The following is a 7,142-nucleotide window of genomic DNA, read 5'->3' on the forward strand; positions in this document are numbered from 1 at the left end:
ATTGTACAGGCTCAGACTCCACAGTTGTACCCCAGTTTTAGTAATCGAAGCCCAACATGGCTGAACATAATTGCTGCAGCACGTTCAGGTCTTGGGTTTGACCCCGTGATGGAGATGGCAGGGAAGCACAGGCTGTGGTGTTGGACGGCTGCAGAAAGTCCCACAGCTTCTGTCAGATCACTGGAAAGCATCCTCACCCAAACTGCACATCACTTGCTGACCACTCCGCACCCTTTTGCCCGTATTTTGATGGGGAGAAGCCTTATGAAAAATCCTTACCTTTAGTAGGGATTTAACACTAATAAAAGTAATATTTTCACTGGACTGAGTTCTGGACAACTTTTGCCCCATCTGTCTGTCTGTCTGTACTCCACCACATGCCATCCAGAAGGTCTGAGTGCCGCCCAGCATCCAAACCACGGCCAGATAACTGGTTTTCTGTCTCTGGATGGGACACAGCCTGGTAGGAGTTCCCAGCAGGTGCCAAGCTGTGAAATCCATCTTGTTCAATGGGGGCACCTTTACCTACATCAGTGTTTTTATCCAGTCTTTCTATCATGCAAATTATTGTTATCTGTATTATTAGCTGTGAAAAACTCTCAGGTACTTTGGGTACAAGCAAATAAACAGAAACACGCTGGTTGAGAGACAGGTGTTTAACACTGTGAGTTGTGACCTCTTTGTTAACTTAACAGAAGGCTGTCTTTCCAGGATACTTTCCCTATAGTCCACGCAGACACAACTGTGTGAGCAGCAAGACTGTAAATAGTATCTAGGTTGAGATTGGGCCTTTTATTAGGCCAAATGCTTTTATTAGGGCTGAAGTTCTCTTTTCCCCCACAAAACGGCCTTTTCTTACTGGAGCTTCAAAGTTTGTGTTTTGTGGTCTGCTGAGCGCAGGATCATAGCCGGTATTTGAGGATGGTATTTAATGCTAAGCTTCGACTAATCTCCTGAAGTGGAAAACCCACCACCTGAAAGCGGTTACGGAATTAAGTCCAAAGAGGTATATTTTCCAAGCAGAGACCAGTGCCATGACCGTGAAGAAAGGACCGGTGCATGGACATGGGCAGGCAGGAGGGAGCTGCTGATGGGAGAGGGGGAAGGAGATAGCACAGATCCTCAGGGCATCTGCAGCTGGATGAATCCCAGTCATCCTCCCACAGCAGGCACTGATCCTTCTTTTTCTTACGCCGGTGTAAACCTAGCAGGCAGCTTGCAGCTTGCTTTTGATTTACAAGGAGCAGTAAAAGCAGACGGAGACCGCTCTGAGACAGCAAGCCTCCAACTTGCCATGAAAATGCACGCTCTTCCCTACTTTCAAAGGCTTTCAAAGGTGGCTTCAATTTGGCAGGAGTCTCATGTTAAGGCAGTAGGAATCAGGCTGCTAAGGTCTGACATGGCCATAACGCAGGCTTTGCTGCCGCTCGGTGCCTCTCCCCACATTGTCATCCCCGCTTTGCTCTTCTGCTCTCCCCCTTCCGATTGCTGCCTGTCCCCTGGCACTGCCCGGCACTGCGGGAGCCGCCGGTGGCACCGGCACTTCGCTGGAAACCCAGCCCGTTACTTCCTCATGCTGAGGCCAGCTCCAAAGTCATCCCTCACAGACGTGTGGAGGAAAACAGGCCTTCAGCCTCCTCCCTGCAAAAAAACCCCAACCGTGACATCAACTCCAGGGGCTTGCTAAGCTGATTTCTGGGTATGCAGGAAGAAAAAAGCTGTGCCAACAAGAATCTGTTTGGTATGGCTGACTTAAGAACTGCAGGTTTTTTAGTTTTTTGTCGTTTTTTTTTTTTAAGTGCAACATCACTCTGAGGGCTCTACTTAGGAAAAAGGAGAGGAAATAAAAGGGGTATGAGAGACACCAAATAAGCCCTGTCCCTTTACCCGGCAGAGCAACACTGTTGTAAATATAGTTGGACAGTGCAGAAACTCCTTGGAGGGGGGAATATTACCTTTTCATACCCCTTGGCACTGGAATAGCTGCAGGACGGAAGGCGTCTCTGGCAATTTTTTTGCAATTTGGGGAATTGCCTTGGCAAAGGAGGGATAAGGTGGAGCCAAAATGACTCTGCAAACAGCTTCTGCCATATCTACACATTAAATTGTTCCCTGACCCTGAAACCTAAACATCTGGGTGCCTCTTGCCTCCCCTTCTTTTGCAGGATACACAGAGGATCACTGCAAGGATCAAAGTTGGCACCACCTGAAAACACTGACCCCCCGGGAGAAAGATCACCACCATCATGTCCCATTTGGCCATTTGAAATAGGGGATTTTCTCAAGTGGGACAAAAAAAAAGGCGGGGGGGGGAGGGATGGACACCCTGGGGAACGATGCCTGCACCCGCTGCAACCCCCAGCTGCGGTCGGTGCTCCCCAGGCACAGGTAATTCTGCGCTTCAGCAGCTGCTGTCAGCCCCCAGCCCTTCTGCTTGCTGCATCGCTATTTGACATCCCCCTCTCCCTGTCTGAGGAAGATAACCTTGGCACAGTGAGCCATGAAGCTCATGAAAACGTGCAAAGCCAGCCAGCTTTTCCAGTGGCGCTGCGAGGCTTCCCGCACATTAATCTCCTCCTCTGGAAATCTTGAACAGCCAGTCAAAATAATCCTTTCAGAGAATTGCTTTCATACTGAAGAGGAAAGGACTGGAGGAACACAGATCTATAAATATCTTTTGGGATGTTCGCCTCTCCTCTCGTGCGCTCTGCTCAGCACTTGGCTGCAAGGACTCCAATGAAAGTGTGTGTCCTAATAAAATAAAAGCTGTTCCTGGGAAGTGCCTATATATAAGTGTCAGTCAACACACAGCCGCATGCTTTGTCATAAATACAGTGGGGCAAAACCCTTTTGGACTGGTTGGTTAATATTAGCACTGTGCTTTGTAAACTTAAAAGCACCACAGAACCACCAAATAGATAGTACATAAACGTATGTGTGTGTGAGTACCTGCCATCACGTCAGCCTGCTTCAGCATCGCATCCTTTCCAAAGCCCGACAAACCCACGAATCTCCAGCATGAACAGAGCTGGAAACGGGAAGTGCAACATGAAGAGAAGGGCAACGCTGCAGTTTTTTAAAAGCTGTCTTCATTTTGCGCGGCCAAGAGAATGGCACCGTGGGAGCAGTCAGAGCGCTGCTGCGCAAACCTCTCCTTCTCCACATTTCCCAGACTTCATCCTTTTCGTTACTGTCTCCATCCTCCATTTGTCCAAACTCAGCTCAAAACACTGCGCTTGAAGACAGAGCCCCCTGGCACAGCCTCCTCCTCACCCTCCGTGTCTCGTCCACGGCTCTCCCCAGTAAAATTTGCCTTTTTCTACGAGCACCGTGTGCCACTGACATCCCTGCGGCTGCACTTCACCCTCTGGTCCATTTCTGCAGGCCCCCGCCTCGCCATCAAGCCCCGTGTAATCGAGTTTGTGTGCCGGGGCTCGCCTTCCCCACAGCGCCTGTTTGGGTTTGTCTTTATTAAATTTCCGTGGGTTGAGCCTGGAGCGTTGCTGCAATGTAGTGAGACCAGTTTAAATCCGAGCCCCTCCTAGGGGGCTCAAGCCCATCTCAAGGATGCCGGAAACCCGCCTCCGACCTGGGCACATCTGCAGATTTGGTATTTTCTCTGCCTTCAGCAGATCAGAGAATTGAGCAGGGCCCAGGACAGCCCCTTCTGAGGCCTTTTTGGCAAAGCCCCCTGATTTCCCAGGGAGCTATTGGTCAATAGGGTTTGAGCGGTGCCCTGTGAGTGGCAGAGCCACCTCCTGGGGGTTTCTTCTCTCTTGTCTCTTCCCCCCTTGCTCCCAAGATGCAGCTTCTCAGCAGCCATTGTGATACCATGATGTGTCACTGTGGCGGCATCCTGAAGCCCCAGCAACCGGCCACCCTGTCACAGGAGGAAATTCACAGTACCACAGAAGGGCTGAGGTTGGAAGGCACCTCTGGAGGTTATCTGGTCCAACCCACTGGGATGGAGACTCTACAACCTCCCTGGGTGACTTCTGCCTGTGCTTGGTCACCCTCACAGTGAAAAAGTGTTTCCTGATGTTCAGGTGGAACCTCCTGTGTTTCAGTTAGTGCCCATTGCCTCTGGTCCTGCCATTGGACACACTGAAGAGAGCCTGGCTCAATCCTGTTTGCACCCTCCCTCCAGATATTTATAGATATTGATGAGATCCTCCTGAGACTTCTCTTTCCCAGGCGGAACAGTCCCAGCTCTCAGCATTTCCTCCTAGGAGAGGCGCTTCAGTCCCTTCATCATCTTTGTGGTCCTTCATCGGAGCCTCTCCAGTATGTCCCTGTCTCTCTTGTGCTGGGGACCTCAGAACTGGACACAGCACAACAGGTGTGTCCTCTTGACCTGCTGGCAACACTTCTCCTAATGCAGCCCAGGATACCATTCACTGCCTTTGCTGCAAAGGCTCGTTGCTGGTTTATGTTCAACATGGTGTCCATCAGGACCCTGAGGTCCTTTTCAGCCAAGCTGCTTTCCAGCTATCGGCTCCCAGCATATACCAGTGCATGGGGCTGTTACTCCCCAGGTGCAGGACTTTGCACTTGTCCTTGTTGAAATTCATGCTGTTCCTGTCAGCCCATTTCTCCAACCTGTTGAAGTCCCTCTGGATGGCAGCATGACCCTCTGGCATATGAGCTACTCCTCTGAGTTTGGTGGTGTCTGCAAACTTGCTGAAGGTACACTCAGCCCCATCATCCAGATCATTAATGAAGATGTTGAACAGGACTGGACCCCGTATTGATCCCTGGGGCACACCACTAGTTACCAGCCTCAAACTAGGCTTTGTGCCACTGCTCACCATTTTCTGGTCCTGGACATTCAGCCAGTTTCAATCCACCTCTCTGCTCATCCAGCCCGTACATGAGCAGCTTCCCTGTGAGGATTGTATGGGAGACAGTGTCAAAAGCCTTACTGAAGTCCAGGTAGATAATATCCACTGTTCTCCCCTCACCTACCATCCCCATCATGGAAGTTTATTGAGTTGGTCAAGTATGACTCCCCCTTGGTGAAGCCATGATGATGATTTCTGATTATCAAGTACTCCTGATGATTTCTTTGTCCAGCATTAGCTGCTCCACCATCTTCCCAGGGATTGCGGTGAGGCTGACCAGCCTGTAGGTCATCCTTCTTGCCCTTCTTGAAGATGGGGGTGATGTGCTTTCCTCCAGTCCTTGGGCACTTCTCCCAGTTGCCATGATTGATCAAAGAGGATCGAGAGTGGCCTTGCAATGACATCTGCCATCTCCCTCAGCACTTGTGGGTACGTCCCGTCAGGGCCCAAGGACTTATGTATGTGGAAGTCGCTTAAGTGTTCCCTGACCTGATCCTCAACCACCAAGGGTACATCCCTTCCTTGCTCTGGCCTTTCCCCTCAGTCTCTGGGACCTGGGATTCCTGAAGGCGAATTACACTACTTTGGCATCATTTGGTTTTCACAACTCTTGTTGGTTTTTGTTAACACCTTATGACCTTTTAGGTGGCTGCAAATTGACTGCTTAATAATTAATTTAATGGACTTAGAGCTGAAGCGAGGCTGCCTGGGCAGCAGTTTCCCTTCCCTTTGAGATGTTTCTTTTGCCCTGACTCATTTCTGCTGGTGATTCCACTTTCCGTTAACCCTTTCAAATAATTATCACACGCCTTTCGATGGTGCGGGGTGAATTTTGCCTTCTGCTCCTCAAGTCTCTGGTCACAACTAGTCCTTTTGTATTGGAACTACAGGAAGAAAAGGCATTGGATACTTTACTACTAACTAATAGGCTAATGTTTATTTTGGCCTTGCTTGACCTTGGCATATACTCAGAGAGCTTTCACTTGCCAACTGCTCTGCGTCACAAAGGAGCTGTCAGGCTCCCCTTGCAGTTGTCCCGCCAAAATACATAACTTTAAACCCTGTTTTTTTTCTGCATGTCTGCTGTTTTCCTCTCCCTTGCTCCTATGGGAAAGGCCACAGAAACGGGGGGAAAGAAGAGAAGGAATATTCTTCGGATTAAAAAAGTGAACGGACACCCAAAGTGCAGCAGAAGAAGCGGCAGGAATTCAAAGGGAAACTCTTCCGGGGCACTGTCTCAGGGGGGAGCTGTTCCGTGGGGTCACAGCGGGTCCCCGGGGGTGCGAGGGCAGAGCCCCCCCCCCGCTCCCCACCCGTCCCGGCGCGGCCATCAGGACTGGGTCGGGGAGAGCTGATTTCGGCGTGTCTCTGTGGCGCAATCGGTTAGCGCGTTCGGCTGTTAACCGAAAGGTTGGTGGTTCGAGCCCACCCAGGGACGGAGCGCGACCTTTTTGTCCAGGCCCGCTCCCTGGGGTGGGCGTGAAGCACCAAGGGCGGGATACTCCTTTTTCTTCTCCAGCGGCTGGATCCGTCCTGAGCCGCTTTAATGCCGCTGGGAGCTGGCCGAGACCCGCTCCAGCGCCAGGGTGTCGCCCTTTGGCTAGAGAAACTTTCCCGGTGGCCGCTGCCGTGCAGCTGCGCGCCGCCATGTTGGGTCTTCTCTGTCAAGGGGGGCTGCAGTAACCACATACCCCAACGGCAGTTTCCGTAGTGTAGTGGTTATCACGTTCGCCTAACACGCGAAAGGTCCCCGGTTCGAAACCGGGCGGAAACACCAAATTTTTGCCCGCCCCATCATCGCTTATCTTTCTGTGTTACCGGACATGTCAGTTCTCCCTGGTCTACCTTTAAAACAGCTCGTCAGGCGGCCCCGCGCGGCCTGGGGGGACAAACACCCGCCGTGGGGCACAGCCGCGTCCCCGCTCGGGAGGGGGAGATGGCGACCTGCCGCTGCAGCGGAGGGGCGAGGGCACGGGCGGGGAAGTTTCGTTCTGAAGATTATTTAGTTGGAAGATTCGGTTCGTTCCCCTGCACGAGCTCCCCCTCCTCAGACTTTTCCCTCGTCTGCTTGGGAAGGTGACCCAAAGGAGGAAAAAGGAGCTCCTTCAAGGAGCTGACATAATCTGAGCATCGACAGAAACTTTGGACAAAAACTTCAAAAACAGTACGATTCCACCACCAAATAATAGCATTTTCACTGCTTGCCCCCCTGGGCAGGACGTAGGCATAGAAGATTTGGCTAGTTCACACAAAAAACATGAAGTTTTGACTGGAGATTATGCCAGTTCATGGCAACATTTA

General features: G+C 51.2%; 2 non-coding genes across 2 annotated transcripts; both read left to right on the forward strand.

The window, feature by feature from the left end:
• Window positions 1–6,205: 6,205 nt before the first annotated feature.
• Window positions 6,206–6,279, forward strand: TRNAN-GUU (transfer RNA asparagine (anticodon GUU)). The gene has a single exon. It is a non-coding gene; the product is annotated as a tRNA-Asn (tRNA).
• Window positions 6,280–6,542: 263 nt separating this feature from the next.
• On the forward strand, window positions 6,543–6,615 carry TRNAV-AAC (transfer RNA valine (anticodon AAC)). The gene has a single exon. It is a non-coding gene; the product is annotated as a tRNA-Val (tRNA).
• Window positions 6,616–7,142: the final 527 nt, after the last annotated feature.

Source organism: Larus michahellis, chromosome 1 (assembly GCF_964199755.1).
Source record: "Larus michahellis chromosome 1, bLarMic1.1, whole genome shotgun sequence".
In the NCBI taxonomy this organism is placed as follows: domain Eukaryota; kingdom Metazoa; phylum Chordata; class Aves; order Charadriiformes; family Laridae; genus Larus; species Larus michahellis.